Below are 26,495 nucleotides of genomic sequence, written 5' to 3' on the forward strand. Positions count from 1 at the left end.
GCGAGTTTAAATTACAACGCACGCCTTGCATGAACTTTAATGTTTTGCGCTAACAAACTTGTAGGCTGAATGTGGGACCTACATTTTGTGCGTGAATAGGTACTTCGTGTACCTATGACGTTTATTGTCAGCCATGTTTTAATGGTAATTTGTCATTGGATAATTATGACTGTTACTTGACGGATTGAAGATTTACGTTAATTAGGTGGTAAATAATTATAAGTAAGACCTAAACCATCTACCTACATATTAGGTTGGTAGTAAGTAAAATGTATAGACAAGGCACACACACTCATAGATAACTTAACCACGAGTCGTGAAAAAATAGGTTAGATGAACTAGTTTTTCATAATGGTAATTAATTAATTGCAAAAAATTATTGGCTTATCATTATTATAGTACCTAACAAAAAAACTTATCTGAACTTTTGGCTAATGAAATTAAGTATTGATAAGGTATTTTTAATGAAACTAATCAACGAAGGCCGTTTTGGCCGTTGCCAATTAATTAGCTTCTAATTATTTTCAAAATTAAACTTTTTTTAATAAAGTTAATAAAAATTGAAAATCTCGATAATATGATAAGATTAATTTATTATTAAGTTACGTACGTATTATTATAATTAGACCTTTTGGATTACCTAATTAAATTAAAAGGCCAAAGCTTTTACGCAAAATGGCGTTGAAACACAACACATGAATAGGTAAATATAATTAATTATAATACGAACTAATGAAAGGGAAATTTGCATGTCTAAAAGGTGTTAATGATATCAGTTGGTTATGCTTTTCATATGTTAATAAACTGCTGTGTGTGCCCGCATCCGGCCATAAAATGAGTTACCACTATTGTCGCCCTTCTATTCAATAAAATACCGCATAAATGTCATAACTATGACACAGATAAACAACAATTAATATAACGAGGGTAAAATTAATCGATTAAGATCTGTACTGTTAAGATGTGTACAGTGTTAACAGTATAGTATAGTGTTGGCAAAGTTAAGCGTGGGAGTCATGTACCACGGCTACACAGAAAACCGACGTGAAACAACATTTGCGTTGTGTTTCGTTGCGTAAGTGAGGTTACCGGAGGCTCAATTACCCCCCTTCCCAATCTTACAACTCCCCGATTCCCTAAAAACCATTAAATAACTAATATATAAAATAACTAGTTATTACTAAACCAAGAACTAAGAAAAATAACTCAACCTGGCAACATTCCTTCTAAAGTTCCCAACGACTACACTGTTTACAAATAAAAATATAAAAACACATTTTTTCTAAAGCATAGACAAACGTCAGACAGCCAGTCACATTTAATTTACGAGTTAATCAAAGCGGTTACGAGGTCATTAGAAGTTATTTTAACTCTTAACTCACGAACACGTTAGCCAGAAAAGGGATATGTCTTTTGACAAGCTCGTTATCGCATGTAAATGTGTAACTAAATGGCTCTAAGGGGTTAAAGTTAAGCACAGACACGTTGCACCCAAACTGTTAAGTAAGTTGAAAGGTTGGAACTGCACTTAAAGATAAATTCTCTTGTTAATCTGTGGAAAAAAATGTTTGACTTTGACAGGTGCTGATTTTGCCGCGTAAACGTTTCGAACGTACTTCAAAGATTCGAAGACTGATATGATATTCGATCGTTCATTCATCATTGACGTGAGCGTTGAAATACTTATTTAAACTTATAAACAGTGTTAACACAATGAGATTACCCGGATTTGCGGAGCGGGTTACCGGGGTTCCTGCTCGAAAAGCAGAAGTAGGAACGGCGTGGTTTTTCGCCCAAGGCGAGAGAAGTTTGGATGATTGGATGATTCTCTCCCCTCAGAAAAAAAACACGCACACACAGATTTATTCATTCATTGAGATTGTTCGTAACCTTACAATATAAAGTTGGCTTTCCATTTAACAATTCAAAATGGCTATTTGGATCTTCTATCTCATGTCAATGTCTTAATAAATGACAGATGGTTTCGAACAATTTTGAACATGCAAATTGGAATAGTTCATAAGACGTTCGACGTTCACTATTTGAAATTGAGAACGTTTCTGGAATACCAACGACACTGCATTTGATGCAAGAGTTGATTTAGTATAAAGTGTTGCTAAACAACACGATTTAAAAACTAATGACAAATTAATAAGACGATATAATTTGTTGAATGTCTTGTTTCAAGTCAATTTCATACGATGAATACAATTAACTAGTGCAATCCACTTGTGGACTTATGCCGTTTGGCTCAACATAGCACAGGTCAACTACCCCTATTTTTTAGTGCGCCGAACACAAAAAACTTTCGATAAATCTGCCAACAAGAACATTCTTTCTTTCCACGATACTACGTTATCTAACATTAAAGGCTTCCAGATGGCTAGAAATGTCTTAGTAATATTTACTATAGGGAATAAATTGTTAGCATTCAAAACTGTACATTTATATCTGTGTAATATCCTACAGTGTACACTTTGCATATGCCCGGTATTTTTTTTTACGGATTCCAATTTCAAAACATTCTTATGTAAGAACTCCTTGAACTCTAACCACAGATTACAGAGGAAGTTTAATGTTGCAATATTTAAAAAATGTACTTTTATAAGTGAGTTTTTATAATCCAACATTTTTGAGATGCATGAATCTTCAGATCTTCAAGTTTAAGAAAACATTTCAATTCATCTGCTTATTATAAAACGATCGTAAAATAAAATGTAGGTGTTGAAGTAAATTGCTTGAAAGAGTTCGGTTTGTAATTGAAAATAACCATGTTCGGTTAGTTTACATTAATATTATCAGTCAGATGCACCTGGCAACATTCAAAGCAAAGGAAGTTTATTAAATAGTGTTTTAGTTAGATATTTGAGTCTGGATCTAAGACTTAATAAATTCATATTTTTATACCTAAATGGCATTTTTTCGCAGTAATGTTATATTACTGAGAATTAAATATAAAAAAGTTTAAACTAATGCAAGATGGTAAGATATTACTCCACGCTTATATTGTTTCGGGGACCCAGTGGATGCAAGTGGCGGCTTGTCGTTCTACGTAGAGGACTAAGGGAGAGGCCTTTGTTCAATAGTGAACGTCTTCCTGATGGCTGATGATGATGAATATTATTTTCTGTTAAGTCATGCCTAAAGCTTCCATGCTTGTACAACTACAAACACATCACACTGAGACACGTAGCGACTCAAAATTACACGAAATCTAACTTAACCCAATTCAATCTTCAATCAAACAATAGATATTCAGGATTAAACACATTGTCATAATTAATGCGTAACTAGATAGCGACAGGTAATCTGCTTTGCAGTCTACTGATAACGTCATTAATATACGCTTGTTCATCTAAAATATGTAAAGATCGACCTGACGACGGCACTAAGCTTGATCAACTCAATATCATGCAATATTCCACGTCGTAGCACATAGCTCCTTTGAGTTTAATAAACCAGAGATTTTAATATGAAAACCTCTTTGTGTCAGAACGTAGACATAGCGGTTTATTTTTCTCTAGAGACGTGGAAGTTGGTAAAGGCATCTACTTATTATTGTATCTAATTAGGGTTTTGAAGTCCTTTGAGTTCTGCTATAACTATGCAGATTAAGTTTATCATGTCATAAAATATCCATTCATTACACAGACCAATTTATCACTTAATGAAATACTGCCATTCAATAGAATCCACTGACAGCAAACCCCAAATTACCGAACAAAATTCTGCAAATACAAAAAGAAATGGACTAAAGAAATCACTCGTAACAGATACCCTTATTCATTATTACATTGAATTCATTCCAGTCTAACACCCATGTTCACGTAAACATGGCTCCTACTCCTCACATAAAACTAGGACTATTATACGCATAGTAACCGTAGTATCGCCGGTAGCGCGAGGTCGATGCTATCTCGTCTATCTGGGTGAAGAGCCACTTCCGAAGCCATTGTTCCACCTGGACCACAAAGGTATATAGGTCGGATGGAGGCAACTCCATAAATGTAGCAGTTTTCATTATATTTGTTGGAGAAATAACATGGTACGATAATGAAAAGAGTGAGGATGAAATGTTTTATGTACATAGAAGTTGGTGAGCTTTTAATTCAAGTGTGTAAAATTACATAAAAGGGCGTCAAGTAGAATCATACAAAAGATTACATTTGAATGTCTGTTACTAAATTAGTGAGAGTGGTGTAAGGGCATCGATGAAAATGGACAACTTGCGGATACCTATAGCACATTTGACTTATAATTTGTTACTATACAAGAGCGAAGCTTTATGGCTTCCGAAGGCAAATACATATTGGAGGAATATTCACAGTAGATCATCACTGAATATTTATTGTTCAGATGCCATCACTTGAAAAGTCTATCTCCTTTGCTATCCCGAGAACCGAGTATGCATAAGTACAAAAGTTTGAACCCAAATAGTTGGAACATATCCATCGTCGCGCCATGTTTACTTTAGGGCCCCTTACGTTTGTTTTCAACCAATGTGTGGATGCTGCAGACGCTACTGGCAGCCAAGGAAAATATTATATTATTATCTGCTAACCATGAACGTGAATAGTTTGGAAACTAAATAATCTTACATAACTTCTATTTTGATGTATGATTCAGTACGCTGTATTTGTTGGTAGGGTTGTAACCGAAAACTTGTAAGGAATGTTCGATGGTTGTACAAGAAAGTTCATAACCCAATTATAAGATCAAACTTCCATAGAATATTGATCTGGTGACATTATTAATCAAATGATAGTTATTGGCGGTGCGACGTTCTACGAAAGAAAGCCTATCAGAAATTATTACTTTCGTAGCATAATCTGTAACGTAAAATATATCTACAAATAGGGCCCAGTACAGCTGATGCCGATCCGAAGCTGCGGACTGCCTCGCGGGTTACTAAGGTTCCAACTTGAAAAGCAGGAGTAGGATCATGGTGGTATTTAATCAATAAGAGTCTGACAGTCAGACACTGCATGATTTTCCCCCACAAAAAAATCACGTAATATACCGTACATATATCTGTATCATATGCAGATGTTTCCTCAACAAATAGTTCAATGCACTGTCATCAGTCTTGAGTAATGGCTGCTGCAGTAGAAGTGCCCACTGCGTTAAATTATATTAAGCAGATTTGTGCTATAAAGTTGGACCTGACTTTAGAATTGAGATCGATGGATGGCCATGGCTGAAGTTCCTCCCTAATCCCACAGTTGTGTGCATATAATAATACAATACGTCTTGAGGAGTAATAGAGAATGACAAGAGTGTAATCAATTAGGAATGTTGTTATCCAACAATGATGGTCTGATATTACTAATTTTGATTTCTTCAAACGCTTGGTAGAACTTGTCTGCACGATTGGCGCAGTGGCTGAGGAACTGACTGCAATGCAACTTGTCGCGGGTTCTATTCTCGCACAGAAAAACTCTGTGTGATCCACAGATTGTTGTTCCGGGTAAAAGTATGTGTATGTAAAATTGTATGTTTGTAAACGCACCTACGACACAGGAGAAATACCTAGTGTAGGGCAATATTTTAGAAAAAAATAACTTGGACAAAGATAGTTTATGTTAAGCGTATAAGAAAAGATTTAATCAATTTTGCTGCTGGCTGAGTAGTAATTAATCTATCTTCCTCACAATATCCTCACACTCAAAGTGTATCTATCTTTAACATCAATTCATTCAGTCTCCAATCTCCATTTAATCTAGCAAAAAGGCCTACAGTTCGGTTCTATGTACACGATCCATTACCACTAACAGAATGATAAGTAAAAGAATCCTGAACACACGAACACACTCCAGTTTATGTGGGTTGTTGATAGTCGCGGCATTTGGCGGCATCCATCATGGCTCGCACGCCATTACACGCATTAACAATTTATGTCCCAAACCGCCACGTGTGCGATTCACACTGTTTTTTAACAGATTAAGGTCGGAACAGGAGAAAATTGGGAAAGTTTTGCGTTATTATATTACAGTTTGCATTATTTGGCTTCTATTGGTCATAGCGTGATGTTTTATAGCCTATAGCCTTCCTCGATAAATGCTCTACCCAAGACAAAAAGAATAATTCAAATCGGACCAGTAGTTCCGGAGATTAGCGCGTTCAAACAAACAAACAAACTCTTCAGCTTTATAATATTAGTATAGTATAGTATAGATAGTTATGTTAGGTTATCCCTAAGGAAGCTTGGAAGGTTGGCAGGTTTTGCATGCCGAAATTGTATTTTGAAGGTTAAGAAGAGAAAGATAAATGGTGGCACTATTTTATCTCAGATTAGGAAGGGTTCTGTAATAATTTATGTCCAAAGTTAGGTACAAATGGGAGCCCTACAGACAATTCAAATAAAAACTGCTTCAATGAGGTAATTAGACGTTTAACAACCTACAGAGAAGCGAGACAAGACAAGAAGCTTGCATTAAACTGATGAATCACTCACACTTCAGTACCGTATTTTTTTTTAAAAGCGCCATATTTTTTATCCTCCCATTACATTACCAGCTGGCACCGTCTAAGAGCTTCATAAACAACTCGCAATTTTTTTACCTGTAAGCAAAGAAAAGATTGGTAAGTACACGTTGTAGATATTATCATATGCTTGTAAAAACGTGAAATCACTTATCTATTGTAGGTTAAGGGTAATGCGGATTAAGGCCCGGTATTAGCTATTTATAAAATGGACGGACGACTCAATAAAACATTGTGTATACGACCGTGAAATCGTGACGAGGGAGTGAAGATTCTTGAAGAGCTTTTGACTGTTTTGGACAATCGAGTGCAGTTGTATTGCTACATAATTTTTATTTTGAATATGGTGTAATTTCATTTTTTCTGGTAGGTATTTATAGTTCATTGCTGTATTACATTATGTGAAGTTATAGATTCATTGTGTCCAATATATATGGCAATAGGCTCACCCCCTATTACATGGGACTTATAACACAAATGGTGAAAAGTGGGTGTTCATTGCACTAATGTGCACCTCTGCCTACCCAGGGATAAAAGGAGTGACGTTGTTCGTTGGAAGTTATAGATTTTAGGCTACAGGTCGCTTCCAACCGGCCTATCTGGAAGTCACTGAGGAGGCCTATGATCAGCAGTGGACGTCTTCTTATGGCTGATATAATGATGATGGTGATATACTCTAGATGGCGTAATATAATACTTCTGTCACTTCTAAACAAAAATATTGATTCCCCAATCACAAAGAGCATTAATTAAAGATTTTAGGTTAATAACAATAAATATGTCTGTGTACACGGATCTAAAGAGATCCCAGTATTTTATGGCACCATTAAATTTGAATTAATTCATATATTAATGTAGAACGATGTTGTAATCTTGATACGTGGGCGTGGCTGATAATTAAACAAGATATTGATACTTGTTGATTAAGACGGAATTCGTCGATTCATAAGTTTATATATATTTTAGACAACGGAGTACGATTGATACCTTTTTACACTACGTTATCTGGCCGCTAAGTATTTTTCCTTACAATGCGTTTGTTATTCGTATCTATTTCGATAATCATTCATTTCTATGAACCGTTTGTTCATTGGCGGAGACTAATGTAAGGACAGTCATAGGTCATGTCAATTTGAACTTTAGCTGAAGTACAATATAGGTTTTTATAACAAATACCGTGACATACTAAATTAACTAAAAATCACGGTTTACTCGCGTAAATTAATGGAGAAAAGCTCTACTAATGTCGAGTCACAGAGGGACTCTTCTTGATACGCGGCGATGTGGCGTAGCCTACACACGCTGCCCATGATGAAGAGTCTCTCTGTGACTGGAAACTAGTGGAGCTTTTCTCCATTAATTTACGTGAATAAACCGTAATTTTTAGTTAATACAATACAGGTATATCGTATAGGTAATTTCTAGATGACCAGTTACATTGACAGACGCCTATAAGGTTAAGTTTGCAGCTACACGTAGTATGTACTTACATATAAATGGTGTCTATTAAGAGAAGTGTGAATGAAATTACAAAAAGATTAATTTTCTTTTTATACCCAAAATAAATACCAACGCCTTATGTAGTTAAATAAAATACACAATCAGAAACAAAACACTCGCACTTTATGCATTCTCCCTCGTTTAGCCAGAGACTGCCAGGACAAAATGAATAAAACATTTTCATTTACAATTCGTGAGTATTGGGTAAAGCACCGATGTCTTCGACTGTACAAAAGGCTTGAAGCTATAGAACCAGTATAACTTGACCGTCGAACCGACCGAAAGACCATACAAAGTAAGACCAAGATAAACTGGTTGTCCAGTATAAACTGAACTATGAATGTGCCGAAAAATCATACAAAAAGAGATCAAGGTAAACTGGTTTCGTATAACTTAATGTAAAGCCGAGTACACAATTTTATTACAAAACGGTATCCACTAATCCTTATCTTAAATCGTAGCTCGATAACATTCACTTTGAAGTTCAGGAATGCGAACCTTTTTTTCTCAAACTTTTTTTTTTCGTCAACAAAGGAGTGGCGAAGGGACAAGCTGCAAATATTTGCAACAACGAATACGCAGCCGCTTGCAAGTCATGTTACACTTGCATGTAATTGGTTTTCAACCTTATTGCTTTTAGTATAAAGTTGATATTCAGTTACTTAGTTATAATAATTTGAGATACCTTGACGTGCTGACGTGTTAACAAATAAAGCTGAAATAATATTTTGCAGTTTTGATATACTAATGTTATTTCTCCCAAATAAATGGGAAATAGATAAGAAACAAGGACTTAAGTAAACATTCGCACCTTCAGAATGATATGGACTTAACTCAAAAATCGAAGAAATCGAGTTACGGTCATAGAGGGTCACTAAAAGGGCTACACTTTTAGGTGAATAGTAAAGAAGCGGCGTTTTAATGGTAGAATAAAGCTTACGATACTTCGGTCTCTTTCGTACTCCCTCCCTCTACCCGCGCCGTTAGGATCGGTAGCGACGCGTTTAGTGATGCATCGAAACTGTACTGAACTTCTCAATCTTCAGTTTAATAGAGACTCTTTTTCATATTAGGTCTTTTTAACCGATTTTGGTTTTGACTTCTAGGACTTATTGGTAATTGGGTCCCTTTAATACCTCAAACTGTTACGATGTTACAATGATTTCAGAATAAAAGAGACTTAAGACGAAAACGGTCTTTAAGAAAAAAATAGTTTCGGTATAATACTGACTTAAATTGGGAACCTTTTAAAAAAAAACCTTAATTTTAATTAAAAATATGCAACATACCATTTTTTTATTGATCATGTTTCACAAAAGATAAACTTAACTTGATACAGAAATCAAAGAATTGATACGTTTTCATACAAAATGAATTAATTAAATCAGTTCAAAGTTGAAAGTTTGCAGTTTCAATACTTCGTTTTTGTTTTCCCAAAAAAATGATTTTTTGAGATACGTCACTACTATTCTGAAGGTGCGATATGTGATTATCAAAAAAAGAATTAGCATACACGCGTGACTATTCACAGCTTTTTGGCCAAAAAACAAAAAAAAAACAGGAAATATCTAGTCAACATTCGATACCTATCAGTACCCTTAGTATGAGTTTGGTTTACGTAAACGAGAGCTCTGATTGGCCGGGTCGAATAAACCAACCAATCAGGGCCTTTCGATTACTTCAAACGAAAAGCAAACTCATACTAAGGCTACGGTTCACAACACAAGTTCAATTCAGTAAATATTTGCAAACGCTCGAATCGAGTGCGAATCGAAAAGTTGTAGACATTTCGGAATACGATTCCGATTATTCAGTCGACTTCCCATGTCGAAAAAACCGCTAATCCAAAACCGAAAACCCGAAAACTCGAGATGAATGGACGTCAAAAGCGTTTATTACTTCATTCCTAAAGTAATACGAGTATTTGCCGACCGTGACAAAAGACTCAGGTTTTTAATAAAACCATGTCATTCGAAGAACTTATTGTTGTTATGTTTGTTCAAATTTTGAGGTAACGTTATATTGAGAAGTTTTTGAATTTGTAACCATTTTTTTTTTATGCTATTGGATCTTTGCAGGACATAAAGATGCAATGTATATTAGTTTACAAATGTCTTTACTCATATTTCCTTCCTGTTTCATGTAATTTACATTGGCACATTTTTGCTCGACAAAAACATAACACAAAACAAATTAGCGAGTTGACGTAATGTCAGTAAAATGATGGTACGTATTCTATTTTCAAATTCTTGCATTATTAGCTCTGATTGGTAAATAGAATCTCTCTCTAACGACCAATCATATCGCCAAACATTTAAAATTTAAATTGACAACAATTTGAAATTTGTTTTGTTTTTTGTTTCACCACTCGTTCAATCATTATACCAGCCAGTGAGTTTAAAAACTAATTTTTAATTTACCTCAGAAGCTAAAGTACTTACTAACCCACAGAGTAAATAAAATGTCATCGTCTTAAGATTGCCAACTGCAAAAACAATTGATTCTTTTCCTCTTGGCTTAATAAGTGGAAATATGGTGAGTCAACTACACCAAAATATACGAAGCGATATATTTCGCAGTACTCAGCTGCATTGGGCATGAAATAATTAGTTTACCACGTGTTGTAGTGCCAAACATCATGATTAAGTTGACCGAGTCTGACTTTGTTAATGACAAACATTAGTTTCGTAATTTGGCTTGCAGTTGCAAAAATGCATATTTTTATCCACCTAGTGGTCTGTTTCTATCCACTGTTGGATATAAGCTTTATCAATAGTATGCTAAAGTGTACAATCTTTAGTTTTTCTTGTGAATTACTACACGTAGTTTTTATTAAGAAGGAAAAATCCAATGACTTCTCTCGCCTTAGGCGAGGCGAGAGGGAGTGTCAGACTCTTACTGACTAAAAACCACCTCGTTTCTGCTTCTGATTTTCGAGCCGGAGCCCCGGTAAACCCGCTAGGTAGTTCGCAGCTCCGGTAGTTACTACATCTAATAGCTTGGTAAGATTACCTAGATAGTATCATAATTTAAATATTATTAGTACTAACAGCTCAAAATAGTCTCGAGTGTCAGTACAAACATAAGATTTATTAATGATAAAGTTAATTTCACGTCCGGGACGACGCCAGCGCATCTTTCAGGGTTGCCAACAGTATTACATGAAGGTATAATGTTGCAATTGAGAAAAATCTAGTTGTACCTATGTATATCTTGGAGTTAAGTTCTAAATGGACTTTTAGTGAGTCAAAAGCGTAAACCTGAAACGTTGCTCATGATGAAGAGTCCCTCTGTGACTCGAAACTAGTAGAACTTTTTTCTATTAATTTACGTGAGTATACAGTTATTTTTGGTAAATTTAGTATGCCTCACGATAGTCATTATAAACTACGATGTCAGAATTAGTTACAATATGGTTGTATTTCCTTCCGATTGCAGTTTCGGTTCAAAAGGCCTACAATTGTCTGAATAAACTTCAACACCCACACGTTAGCTAGTCACTATCTAGATCGTAAACAACGAACAGATAGTTTGCTTATCAAGGAATCACTCAATCGAAAGTGACCCTTATTGTTCCTTTATCTTACTGATATCGAGACAGAAAATTCAATGTCAACTGAAAGTAGCTATACAATGACTAGGGATGTTGTGAAAGCTGATACGCGATTATCAACTCAATCGTAGACAGTTAACACCTCCAATATGAGTCATTATTGCGTGCCGCTACTTGATACTTCGTAAATGTTACCAAGTGCATTTTGTAAGGTGATTTGAAAAGTAGAAGTAGTCTTATGAATGAGCCAATTTACAATAACTTAAAGCTATATACGTATTAATTAATTGGGTGGTAATTGGGTTCGATTCCTGGGTCGAGCAAAGTATTACTGGGCTTTTTTCGGTTTATCCAAAATTTCTCAATAGTAGCACCGAGTCTGATATTGTGCCTAGTATATGGCAATAGGAACTTATAACACAAATAACGTGGAAAGTGGTGGTGGTGTGTGAAAAGTGGGTGTACGTTATAATGTGCACCTCTGCCTACCCCTTCGGAGATAAAAGGCGTGACGTTGCTAAAAATAAAAAATCCTTTTAGTAACGGAAATTGAAGCCGGCTCGAATAAACCAACCAATCAGAGTGCTCAAATCTCGTTTCGATTACTTGAAACGTAAAGGAAACTCATACTAAGGATACTGATTCGACTATCAGTTATGTTAGCGAAACAATAAAAGGTCTTGCAATGTCACATACAAATATTTACCTTAAAAATACTAATTTAGAGTCTAATTTTACTTATAGACCACACAAAACAAAGATCAAGACGTCAACCGTCAATACATTTCATATTTCGAATTTCGAACACAACCCTAACGCGCCGCGTACTATCTTTAGCCGTTTCCCGGTGTGATCTCGATGTTTTAAGTAAACAAAGGTGGTGTATGAGCGCCGCGGTCGATATACCGCCGGCCACCGCAAATAGACGCTGTGTGTCATGCTGGCAGCGGAAGGGTTAAGCTATGGCGATGCGCAGTGAAGTGAAGTGACGTTTGGTCTTCTGCGAGCTGTCATTACGTACGTTATTTTTAAATGTTACCAAGTAAATAGTTACTAAAGAATGAATTTATTTATTTAAGAGTAGTTTTGCCATTAAAATATGAAGATTGCTTGGGTTTTTAAGAGCATTTCAATCGATTTTCACGTTCGTAATTTGTATAAACGAAAGTCTTTCTTAATTCGCTGAGAAAGTCGAACAGAGGTTAAGTTTTAAAAGTGCGTTACACTTTCAAAACTGTACGTAGAATTATCTAGAGCAAATTGCAGGATTGTCAACAATTAAAGACGTTTCATAATTGTCGGAATGTCTTCTCAAAGAGAACAATGCGCATATATGATGCAGATTAGATAGTGCAGTATCTAGGGTTGCCAGATCCAGACTGATCATTTCCTGGACATTTCTAGGGTCACGTATGGAATCTGAGTTTTGGTGTCCCATCCGAGACTAGTACTAGTTTAGTAGGAATTAAGTAGGTACCTAGAACTCACCCTTCCCGCCCCGCAACTCACGCATTGCGACTTGCGAGTTACAACGTTTGGTGTGACTTTTGCAGCCATAGTTTAGTATTTTTTAAATCCGGGACAGCAGCAAAGTAAAATTACTGGACTTGGGATAGCACACGATATTCCGGGACAATCCCGGCAATCCCGGCCATCTGACAACCCTAGCTGTATCTGAGCACATAGGTGCCGCGTTTTGTCCAAAACCTTATGTAAATTTGGCTACAATGTGTACGGAAGCCGATATCGTGGGCGGTATTACAGAAACGCTTTTTTTTTGAGACCGTTGAGCAATAGTGCTGTAACCTCCTTAGTCGATTTTTGGTTAATCGTTATGGCGGTTGTTCCAATGTTGGTAACATTACTCCTCATTAAGTTGCCATACTTGGGTGACATATGTACCTATGTGGAATTTTACGGTGGTCCAAATTAATTGGTGGACGTTTTTGTAGTCGTGTAGATATTGTGTTTTATATCTATTCTATTTACCTATTATTGTAGATATAAACAAAGATAAAAGTGCATACTTAGTAAAGAATTAGAATATAGCTAAGAATCAATCATGTTTATAACACACAAAGGGCAATTAGATACACATAAGTACTAGTTCCTCTTGTGGCAATAATAAATAAACGACATCAGGTAACCAAGTGGACCAGTAAAGGAATTAAATGGCCCTACAGTATGCGCATTAATTACTGTCGACGTCATTTATAAACGAGGACATGTAAACGCCGCATCGAATCCTTAAACGACACAAAGATCTTACACATACTGAATTCATCATGGAATTGAGAAGAAAACAATTTTATAGAATATAGAATAATAGTAAATTAAATAAAAAGGTTTCTTAAAGGTTGACAAAGCGCATGTAATGCCCCAAGTATTGCAAAAGCGTTCATAGGCCACTTGCCATCAGGTGGGCCGTATGCTTTCTTGCCACCGTCGTGGTATAAAAAAGTAACACAAATCCATAAATAAAAAAGTAAATACTCAATCAATTTAAAAAATAAAGACAAAAAATCTAAACGGCATTCGAACATCAGCATTCGAATTTCAATTTAAAATAAGTATAATAGAAACAAATTGCCGGTATTTTAAACTGACTAAAATTGAAATCAAGACGAAAAAGAGTGATTTATTGCTTAGAAATAATAGATATTTATTAAAATTGTAAAAAGTCACGCGGTTACAATAATTGAAAGAACTGCACAATAATTATGATTTATTTTCGTAGATATTTTATTTATTTGGTTGTGTAATAGAATTAATTAATTATGAACAAATAAAAATGGCGGACTTGACTTGCAGCAAGAATAAATGGGAAAAGGTCGTTGTCCTGAACACAACAAGAGAGACTACAAATAAAATCCTGTTATAATAAATTCGTCAATCTCAGTAGCAACAAATTAGTAAGAAACCCGGATCCCAGTACTGCCAAATGACCTAGATATGTGTTACGCGCGCAAACTGAATACTAACCTCACATATTTATCTTAGCATTTGTAATCGCACTGAATTCACACTCGCTATTTAATTATTTTGGGAATTCCATTGCACTCGTAACAGATACTTAAGTTGTACGATAACATAATACCTATTATTACTGTTTTTTGTCCGAAGCAAAGTCGAAACTATTATCACTTACTTATTTTAAAATGACATTGTGTTACTTATCAAGAAAGCGTACTTAAACTGAATAAGTGTTAAGTCATACTTTAAATGTAAATTATACCGATATGAAGACGATATAAAATATCAAGTAACTAAGTTAATGTCAAAGTCAAAATTATTTATTCCAAATAGACCGGCGAGGCAATTTTGAACGTCAAAGCAAATATTACAATGTTATGTAATGTATATCTATCTGTCGGTCAGTCCTCTGGCGCAGCTATTTGCTCGTTTCAAAGAGTAGATTTCTATGCAAAAGAACTATCTACTGAAACAAATCCAAAATATTCACAAAAACTTAACATTAACAGTAAAAAAGTGTATAACATTCAGCTTTCGTAGATCAAAAACCGAACGTTACAAACAAAAAGTAACATCCAACAGCGTTGGATTCCATTCAAACATTCCTGGAAACAAATGTATAATTAAAACGAGTTCAAACATCTTAGAAACAACAGGGTACAACGTGGTATGTGTAACAGAGCCATGCACCACAGTTCACCTCGATCGGGCCACGCATGCACACTTGTGTCCACAAATTATGCCGCATTCAATTCATAATTTTATGGTCTTTTTATTGACGACATTCAGTGTGTGAAAGGACTGTGTTCTATGCACATTAAGAGATGTGAGCTCCAAAAAGAAGAATGTTTTTGAAGGAAACTGTTTTACTACTCAGGACGTATTTAGGTCTGATTTACTTGTATGAATTTCATTTAAATTGAGTAATTCTATCACTACAGATTCCCCAAAAATCCTTTTTTCCAATGACTTCTCAAGCCTTGGGTGAGGCAAGACGGAGTGTCAGACTCTTACCTACTAAAACCACCCCGTTCTTTCTACTACTTCGCGCCCGAACCCCGGTAACTTCCCCAACAACCCTTAAACTCCTAAATCGCAAAAGGCCGGCAACGCACTTGTATAACGCCTCTGGTGTTTCGAGCGTCCATGGGCGACGGCAATTGCTTACCATACTAAAATACTATACTGCTTATACCATAAAAAAGATATAGGTTTGTCCAATCTTCTACGAATACTACCGTGAGCAGAATCCATTATGAAAAGGTTAATGTTTTAAAACAACCACCTGTATTAAAAACAATTTTATGAAAAGCAATCAAGTAGTTCGCATTTACTTTTACCATGTCATAAAAATCTTTAATTAAATAAGGTCATAAACATAAAAATACTCTTTTTAATGCAAATTCATTTTGATAAAACTTCCTTTAACCACTTTTGCAAATACATTGTCAAGATAGGAATGATGATAGCTACCTACATTCGAATATTGTAATTTGTAACTAACAATAAGATTAGAAACATACAAACAATAGGGATGATGACGAGGTATGAACATTAAAAATCTATTTAGTCCGCCAGTTAGGTAATGAAAAAATACTAAACATATAACAATACTTAGATAAAACGAATCAAAGTTTAGAAATGGGAGCAAATACGTCATTTCTACGTAAGAAACGTCCCTAGAATTAGCGTCATGCGATATTTGAAATCAATATATCTACGAAAGTGTTTGTTTCCGCAAGAAAATAAAAAGTACGTGTCTAATGTTTTAAAATGATCTACAAGACGGACATTAAAATAATAATTAGTCATCTACGCTATTAGTTGTAGGTGTCATGCCACTTGTTACCGCACGATAACTCAAGTAGCTTGCGGTGGAAATCGATAGCCCGACACTATACAAAAGGGCCTTTTTGTAATGCGTGTCAGAAGCGCATATTCTTGATAAACTTGTCAATGCCCACCTGTCTATCTGATAAGAGTTCTCAGACTTAACGGACGCATGGGCAAATACTACAAAAATCTGCAAAACTTAAAAATTGAATGGAATACGACATGAAAAGAACTAGAACAATAGTTTGTTGTAGTGGCTAAAAGAGACTATATGCGATACAAGCGCCATCTGATCATCGCAAAAACGAAAAAAGAAACAAAGATGGTTGACCAAATAACTAATGATTGCAATATAGCATACCAATCGACTACTTTAACTAAATAAGGGCTAACTAAACAGCATTTAAATATGAAAACTAGTTAGATCTAACTTTAGAAGATACGTAGTCTTAAACTCTCCACTTTGCTTCTGAATATTTCAAATAATGCCACCACGAGCACTCCAAGGAGCTAGTTACAGTGCAGTTCCACTGCATCATGAATATATTTACACTTAGCTAACTTGAACATAGGTAAGGCAGGTGCATTTGGTACCGGTTGAACCTTTGTTTTTCCTTTATTTATTTACTGAGACCAACAGGTCGTTTGGAACATATGTAGGTATAATGAGAACTATTCACTATGTTTAATCTGATAAATGTGTTTATCTGATAAATTCCACGTTAAAAATAATGATTCTTAAAAGCTTCTGTAGTTGTTTTTGACTATGCGATATGATGTAACTTCAGTGCGTCTTAATTACATAGGTATACAAATCGAATGATTGCAAAACTGTCAAAAGCTAAATAATAAATCAATTTAAAAATTTTGTACCAAAATTTTTTTGGAATATCGATAAAGAATCTACGCAAAAACTTATGTTTATAATTTCACACAATAGGTAGGTAAGTCACCACCTCTAAACCCGCCGTTAGGCCGCATAAATTCCGCACGAGAATACAAATAAACTAAGAGCGAAGAAATAAAACGGTTAATTTGAAGATTGTAATAAGAATTAAGAGAGCCGGCGCCACCACGCGGCACTCGGCAGGCGCTTCATAAATCACACCGTCTGACTTAAGGGACTGCCAACTGCCAACCAATACACTGCACACAGCTAAAGGTATGTACAGACCGACTGCTTTTGATCCCTTATTTATTTAAAACATAGCTTTAGATCAAGATTACACTTGATAGGGTCAAGTGTATTCTTCTTTCTCATTTTTTACTTCAAAGGTCAGGAAGCACAGGTTATCAACTAATTAAGGCGTCTATTAGCAGGATAAACGAAAAATGTCCAATTTCACGATTCACTGCCGCGTTGCATAGAACATCTACCGACACAAGGTGCGGTGGATCCAACATAAGTGTTATGTCAATGAGTCACCGACAAGGGTGCACCGTACCTGCGCGCACGACGAGACCCGAAACTGTTATTAGAAAGAGACAGACAATCGGACCGCACACCTTTTGTGGACCCCTATGGTAAAAAGGAGAGAAGTGACAATTTATTTTAGATATTTTTGACACCGAAGTGGGAACCTTCTAAAAAGATGTTCAAACCTTTGTATCATACCAACTTTGTACTAAAATATGTGGCTATAGTGCTACGAAACTTATTAATAATAACGTGGTCTAAGCTGAGACTTTACTAGCTCTAACTTGGCCATAGTAAAATGTTGTAAGTATATTGCTAAGAACAATGCGTCTTGGGAGGTCTAAGAAGCACCGCTTGATAATTTGAAAATGGCTGCTTTCGTTTTACAAAGTCGTACGGGGATATTTATGAGTATTAGGATATTGAATTGAAATACTAGATGTAATGGAGAGGAAGTGATAAACTTGGTGAATGAAGTATTGAAATGTAAAGAATTTTAGGTTTAGGCTAGAATATTGTTCAAAAAAGTCTGTTTTCCGCACAAAATTGTTGATTACGTATAACTATGGAAAATTTTCTTACGGCCATTTTGTTTTAGGCGTCCAAAAAAGCCAATCACGTTTATTATAATTTTACGATGGAGTAAACTTTCAAAAGGTTCCGATACAATTTTACACGCTTCACCTTTTACTACTACAAAGCATATTCATTGGCCCAATAAATCGTTACACAAAGAGGTCCGACAAATAGCTAATTAGCATACCGAATAAATACTGATATTATCTATGCAACAATTTCAAGTTCGGCGCCGAGTTCCTTATTAAAACGTTTGAAAACAAGTGCCTGATATTACTTCCACTTCAAACGACTCTTGAAATGCGAAGCCAGAAGTTGAAATCGATGATCGGTAACAATTCGCAGAATATCGAGAGAAAATTCGATTTAGAAATTCGAAAACTTATCCTTTGAGAATAACTTCCCGATTAACTGTGTTATATTGGGCATCGAAGATCGAAGTTTGTGCAATCTAAAGAATTCTTTGGGATATTCAAATTTAATTTTGAATCTCGAAGCTTTGGACAGTTTATGGTGTGAAATTGGCGAGAACCGTCGCTTTGGTATCTTTAAACTTAAACTTAATAGGCGGACATAAGTACTGAGACAACTTTTGGCCAATCGAAAATTAGATCATCATACTTAATTAAGAAGACTAGATGCCATGTCTTCGGCGTCATCAGACAATATAACCCAAAGTTCTCGCTTCGCTACATTACCGATTACTTGCCTCACTTTATATTTAAGTTAAGTGAAGCCCATGGCAAGTAGCCAACTATTTCTACCATCCACTTGGTGGAGCTGAATCGTTATCTTTAATGTTTGAGCTAAAAAGTCGAGCTGTCAGCGTTTCGCAGCAAACTTTGCAAATGAAGCAATACATTTTTGTAAATTGTTCTTTAAGAATATATGAACGAACAATGCGCTTGATAGCTTCGGAAGTCATAATTTTTACAGAAAGTAGATAAGAATTTTGTTCTTTAAAACTTTAAACAGTGAATAAGTAAACTGGAGCTTAAAAGTGATTAGGTAATTGGGCATATTTTAAGTGAGGTTTGCAGTAGCTTAAACAACCCATTTATAAAACTAAAGCGCGCACCTAAAACTACTTCCTAAGTCCTTGAAATTAAAAAGACATACACATCCTCTATTTACACGTGTAGGCCTGAAACTCTAATGAATTATAACCAAAAAAATATTGTTAAGTTTAACAATAAAATGCAAAATAGGTATTAAGTATTCCGTAGCTGTTAGGGCTACCTGCTTCCTGTTGCACGCTGATGAATCAAGCCTTTAAAATGGCGACTATTAAGATATGATTGCATGACTAAAGCATGACAATCGATGCTTCATCAGGTCCTGAATAATTTTAGCACTGTCGCCTTCCGGTCTTGGATGAAATTAAAATTATAATTAGTCTTCTAAAGGACATAATGGCTGATCTGTCAACGGTTTTGTTTGAATGCCTCGTGCGTCATTGTAACGGATGGGACATTAATACTTTATATTATCTATATATTGGGGATCAATCAAAATTAGTTATATAGTTAACTTCACATATTGGACCTTAATCATAGTTAGTTGTTACCGTCAAAAACTGAGGTCCCAGAGTTTTCGGTATAGAATATACTCGAGTAAGTAGTTTCGTTTTATTGCAATGAATCATAGAAACTTGCGTATCTTTATGTAATGAGTAATTGCTGATTTCAATAAGATTAAGATTGATTTTTGACATTACTTCTATAGAGTTTCTGTCAAATATGAAGATCGAAAAGCCTTGCCGTTGTTGACGACAATGAAAGATTGATCCATTTTGGATCAAGATCGATTATAGAAATTGTTAGTAAGTCTTCTTGTAACCTAATTATTTTAACGAAATAAAGATCATTTCATTCCATTATTTCAGTTATTTTTTGACTATGTGTATTTAACTGATGATGTCAACACACTTTTTACTCCTTTGTTGTCACTATGACAAATTGTAACAGTTTTTAAAACGAATGAAACGACTTGTTCCTGTCTTGTGTAGCATAATTAATGGAATAGCTCATAAACTACGGTCGTAACACAAGCTAATCATAAGTCTTAGTTATTCTATTATTAGAAAGTACATCAATTGGCGCGGCCATTATAAAATAATTGCGTGCACTAGTCGATATGAAGACAATTGCTTTTAATTATCTGTGGGAAACTAAACATGATTATTGATTGAAGGTAAATGTGTTTTAGAAGCGTAGTTGTTTACTGAGAAATATAAAATAGACCTTTATAAAGTCAATTTCTAGATAATTTCAATGTATTATCGGTTATTAATCTCCCATGTTCGTGTTTAATTTTTTTTTTTTTACATTACGATAACTTTCAAATGTAACTGACTCAATAACACGCCGCCATCTTGCATTGCAGTTTATCTTATCGACATTTCTATATTCAAATCTTTATTTTTTATTTCTTTCGTACCAGTTTGGCGGGAACATACCAAATCACGTTTTACCTAAATATAGATCGGTGTTGCTACTGAGATAAGACTAAAGATAATACGATATTGTTAGGTATAAAATTGCTATCAATACTACTACTGAATTTACGTTAAAATGCCACTAATACCTATGTATATCTTTGCCAAGTTTCCGTTCAAAGGAATTTAAACTTTAACGTGAAGATTCCAAGGTTTATTTTAGGTTACAGTATTTCTCGAGTGTGTTCGATTGCTATAGGCCTATTAGATTGAATAATTCAGCGCTTTAAAATGGCCTAGAACGCCTAATGTTGTCTGCGAACTAAATAGACGCGTCAGTGCTTTGATCTTCTTGAAAGGTTTCTTATTTATTATTGTGATTGTTTTAGAAGTGTGTTTACAAAATGCTCTTTCGTAAAGGATTTTTGTGTAGTACGCACTTGGAACATGCAGTTGGGACTTGCATTATTAGGTATACTTATGTATGAATAGTGGCTAATATTTCATAGATTTGTGTGACTACTTTCTTTAATTCGGATTGTACATATCGTTAAATTTTTATTTGCATCTAGCTGTACCTAATATTCTAAACAAATATAATACAATTGATCATTTCCAATGCGAATTTCCGATGCTATGATTATGCCTATACTTTGACAGATGAAGTGACGGATTGACAGATTGATAAACAGTGCATTCCAATTCTACAGGATCCCGTTAAAATAGTTCCTGCGGTTCAGTGCACGCGCTAATTCTGAACTGTTTCATAAATTGCCCCATTACTCACACTCACACAGAACGAATAGGAACGAACACATAATATCCACATTTAAGGTAAGCGTCCACAGACCCGCATCGTACGCATTCCGTGTGACATCATCAATACGCATCGCATGTAGGCATTGCCGATGATACGGTGCGTACGACGCGGACGCAGTTGTATGAGTTTCTATACTAGATAAACTAAAATCCGTTGCGTGCGATGCGTACGATGCGGGCCTGTGGACGTGTACCTTTACTGGCCAGCAACATTTCAGAGACCATAAAGATCGACCGCGTTTGATAAAACAATTGTAAAAACCACTTTCCTTATCTGTGGACAGATTATATCGGTTCATTCATGTAAACGTATTATTAACTATTAAGGCTTTTAAGACACAACATTAATGCTAGCTATTAGTCATAAATAAAAACGATATCAAAAATGCAAATGCGATTATAATCTTCGTTATCAACCTACATAAAAAAATATATAATAACGTTTTATAGTTGCGTCGAATGCATCCGGTATAATTTGACAGATATAAATAAATATGGCGCCAATATTAACTGTCAAAATAAAAATGTCAAATGTTGAATCTTTAATATTTCGCCGTAGGTCAAAAGATATCGGTGGGCAGTGGGCTGGATGAATGGTAATAGCTGTTTCGGGAAATACTGTCTTATAAACAACACCCACTAGTCATTGAAAGCTTATTCATTACCGAGAATCATGTTATGATAACAAATAAATGTGACACATCTGTCTAGCTGGTGCAAATGACAACTTTGGTTATTCAAGGAAAATTATGTTCTTATTATAGACAGCTTTCTGGAAGCAACAGAAATAAATCGTTAGAAGATTTTAAATGGATACATACATAACCTCACCCCTATCTCCCATTGGGGTAGGCAGAGATAATAAAACGCCAATTGGTAAGATTCTTACACACCCTCGCTTCATCAACAGTTATCAATCTTTTCATGCATGCTCGTCGGTTAAATGGATATAAATGTAATTAGTTACTGTTTGTTCCACAGACTTTTACACATACAGACCAACAGCCTATAAGTGGTCACTGCTGACCAAAGACCTCTTCTCACATGGAGAAGGTATAATTAAGCATTAATCACCACGCTTGTTCAAAGCGGGTTGGCGATTTCAAACTTATAGAAAATATAAGCCCAAGTTTCCTCACGATGTTTTCCTTCGCCGTTTGTCAGTGGCATCTAAATAATCTACACACATTATTTTGCAGGAAATAATGTTTCATCAAACAATTCCTTATTACTTCAAAAAAATTGATTGAACAGTCAATGCAATGTTTGCATACAGAATTGGTACCGACTTTAACGAGTGTATTTCACGACAGTACTTTATTCATATGGATTGTCATTTACTAAGTAAACAGAGTTAAAACACGCGGACTATGTACAATGGTCAGTCACATTATGGTAATTGAGCCCACTTATGTGAAAGTAATGACAGGTTACTAATTCATTGCTTAGTTTCAAGACAAATAGAAATGAAATTGTTAATAATTGTATGCAATTTTCCCAATGTATGGGAGTCGGGTAATTATAATCATAAACTGGTCACATTGGATTAGATCTGTCAAATGAATATGCATAAAGAAGACACGATTCTAATTTTGAATTTTATTACGGCCACAGAATAAAATTGTTTTAATAACTGACGTACCTACGTTACTAATTTTTACATTATTATGTTTGTTTAGTTTTTCGATTCATTTGGTTACCAATCATTAATACTCGTCACTACATAGTAAATCACTTTCTCTGTCCCTATGTCCCTTTGTATGCTTAAATTTTTAAAACTACGCAACGGATTTTGATGCGGTTTTTTTAAATAGATAGTGTGATTCAAGAGAAATGTTTATAATATCACCATTGCACCCATGCGAAACTAGGACAAGACGCTAGTAGTCTTTATAAAGTCAATACATTTAAATAAACGGCAAATTGAAGCTACAATAACAACATAAATTCTGCGCTATCTTTGGCTGTCAAACAGTCTGTTCTTTGTCAACATCGGGATACAATTTAAAAAACCAACTACTTGTCTGTGGCTACTTCAAAGAGTTGTCGCTGTTTCGTTTCACGTAGTTATTACTGACCATCTTAAAATAATACAGATATGTGGGTCATGCAGTCTAGGCGATATGAGATATTGGCGTTGGAGGAAACTCGAAAGGGCGTGCTAAGTCTAAAATAAGTCGTGTGTTATTGTGAGCTGTCAAACCGTTAGTAGGTATTTCTTGGCATTTAGAAATAAATGTTTTGCTCTCGAAACTAGTTTCTGTTGACTGCAATTCATTATAGATTTCACAGTTAAAAGGAAAGGAATGTTTTGGTTAAAAGAATATAACTAATGGGACATTAGCTGATATAACAAACATTTTTAAATATATCGTTCTTCCTATGTAGCTATTTCAGTACTTTTCTCGTATTGCAATGTTTATCTTATGTATTTACTCAAGGTAATGCTAGTCTAGAAAGATTCAGGTATTCAACTCATCTATCGTCACTCACCAATTAGCACAGACCATGTGTAAAGAACAATGTACATTTTTCAAAAGCCCGTTTCATGCAAGCAATGCTAGTCAGTCAAGGTCCCCAAAATATGGGGCAATGATTTGGCATTTGGCATGTGTGTACGTGAAATACAGCCCACAGACACAATACAAGTTATTTTGATTTCTTCTTAATCATTTCGAAATTCGAATTCCACAGAATCTGCCGTAATCCGCGGTTTAAATATTCGAAACGTTCTATTTGATGGCAACATTCATGTTTTATCTGACATAAATGACAGTTGCTAAGCAAATAATGTAACTGAAGATTTATCGTCATTCCTTTGGAGAGAAACGTTTCATCATGAGCTCATGATGGGTTCTTGTGTGATGCCTGTCATCACAAACACCAAACAATACAAGATAGCCATTGAATTAGAACTATGGCTTACACCTCGTTTATTATAACAGCTTCGCTTTAAGTATTTATTAATGAGCCATTTGTCAGTCCTAATGAAACCATAGTCTAAGATTAGTTAAGTCATCCTCAACATCAACTTTCAACCTTTTGTTATCCGCATAGAGTCGTAATTTGCATGTCTATTGTGAAGCTTTTACATCGTCTTTTCATATTCATATTCGGCCTTACTTATAAAAATCCACTAATCAACAGCTAAGCAACTAATTAACTAATAACTCATTAACTCCTTAATTATCAATTAACTATTTCTTACTTATAAACACTGTTTACACGTCACTTAACTAAGCAATGATTAAATAACGTTTTTATTTTATACGCTGCCAATACCAAACGTAAAGCTACATTGTGATGGTAAAATTCCTGTTATCCAAAGAGAAATTAAAAAATCATAACGTCAAAATTCTAAATTGTGTCAAATATTGTCAAAAGAGTGGTAATTTCAAATTTTTTGGTGTTGTATAAATATACAGCGGTGTGGTGATTTTGTTGTGTTAGTGATATAATGGAATTGAAATCCGCTAAGAAAAGGGCCCGATCTTCAAACTGGGATGAAGAAGAAAAGGTTATTGTCATATTAAATTTATTGTTACTTGTATTGTATCTATCTTGTTGCACCAAAATACCTGTCCAAATTGTACTAGCTCTGAACTTTGTTATTTTCTTGCAGAGAATCTTAAGACAACTTATAATGGAGAAAATTGATATTATAGAAAAAAAGACACTACTACAAATACCAATGCAAAGAAAAAAGCTGCTTGGCAAGAAATATTGTCTAGGTAGCATTGTTTTATTTTAATTCTTTCATTTCTTTCATTATCTCTACTACCAAAGTGGAAAGCACTCATGTTTATAAATGTTAACCTTTTTCAGTTTTAATAGCCTTAATAAAAAGCCCAGGGATATGACACAAATTGTCACCCAGTGGCGTAATACAAAAGGCCTAGTTAAAACTAGAGAGTCGGAGTATCGGCGGGCCAGGCAGATGACTGGTGGAGGACCTCCACCACCAAGTCCGCCACAAGAAGATCTCGAACTAATTCAGTCATTGCCTAATGAGTTTGTGATTGACAGTAATGTTTTTGATAGTGATAGCATATTTATTGAAACAATAAAACAGGTATGCATGTATAGTTTGATTTCATATTGTCGCATAGTATGATTTATTTATTTATACATTATAATAATTGTCTATTGCAGTCACAGTCAACAGCAACTGAACAGATGATGTCAGAATCTGGGTTAGCCACCACAGAAATAGCAATTATTGTAGATTCTGAGAAATCAACTCAGGTACTGTAATCCAACTATCAATTGAATGAAATCATTATAATAACATATTCATTAATATGCTCTCCTTTTTCAGTTATCTAGTACTCCTGATGTGGAAGAAAATCCAATTTTATCAACACCACTAGCAGCAACAAAAGTAGAGAAACACACAATAAAAAGGGAATTATATAAGCCTAAACACAAACCTAAACAAAATAACAAGGTAACATCTTAATCACAGTACTTATGGTTATGCCTGATGGTTGCATGATTTTTTTCATAAATTACAAAACTGACTGTACTGAATAAATTATGTATGACGCTAGTAGTGGCAAATTTCACCAAAGTTGCCGCATTTAATAAGGATTATAAAATGGTATAGCACTTTGCACAATATTTCTTAAATTCGACACAAAAAAAGATTTTTCAACGAAACTCCATTTCGATGAATTTATTTGAACTTACTAAAAATTCTTCTAGTGTACTCAAATCATACGTTATAACCTCGTATGCACTAGACAGCACTTTGCACGCTATTTGTTATCATCATGTTGAAAATCAGCGAGGATCTCTTGTCAAACAACATTGTCTGTTTACCCGTGATTTCGCTTACAGCTTTGGTCGACAATATATTGTAACGTATGATTTGAGTACACTAGAAGAAATATTAGTAAGTTCAA

The 26,495-nt window shown here is 35.0% G+C and overlaps 2 protein-coding genes across 3 annotated transcripts in view; one reads left to right on the top strand and one right to left on the bottom strand.

Moving 5' to 3' along the window:
- Positions 1 to 26,495, top strand: part of LOC118262624 (carcinine transporter-like) — a 284,870-nt gene that overhangs the window by 121,629 nt on the left and 136,746 nt on the right. The gene's annotated exons all lie outside the window — the stretch shown is intronic.
- The window catches only part of LOC118262232 (glypican-6), an 88,842-nt gene that overhangs the window by 44,842 nt on the left and 17,505 nt on the right, over positions 1 to 26,495 (bottom strand). The gene's annotated exons all lie outside the window — the stretch shown is intronic.

Source organism: Spodoptera frugiperda, chromosome 12 (genome assembly GCF_023101765.2).
Source record: "Spodoptera frugiperda isolate SF20-4 chromosome 12, AGI-APGP_CSIRO_Sfru_2.0, whole genome shotgun sequence".
NCBI classification, from domain to species: domain Eukaryota; kingdom Metazoa; phylum Arthropoda; class Insecta; order Lepidoptera; family Noctuidae; genus Spodoptera; species Spodoptera frugiperda.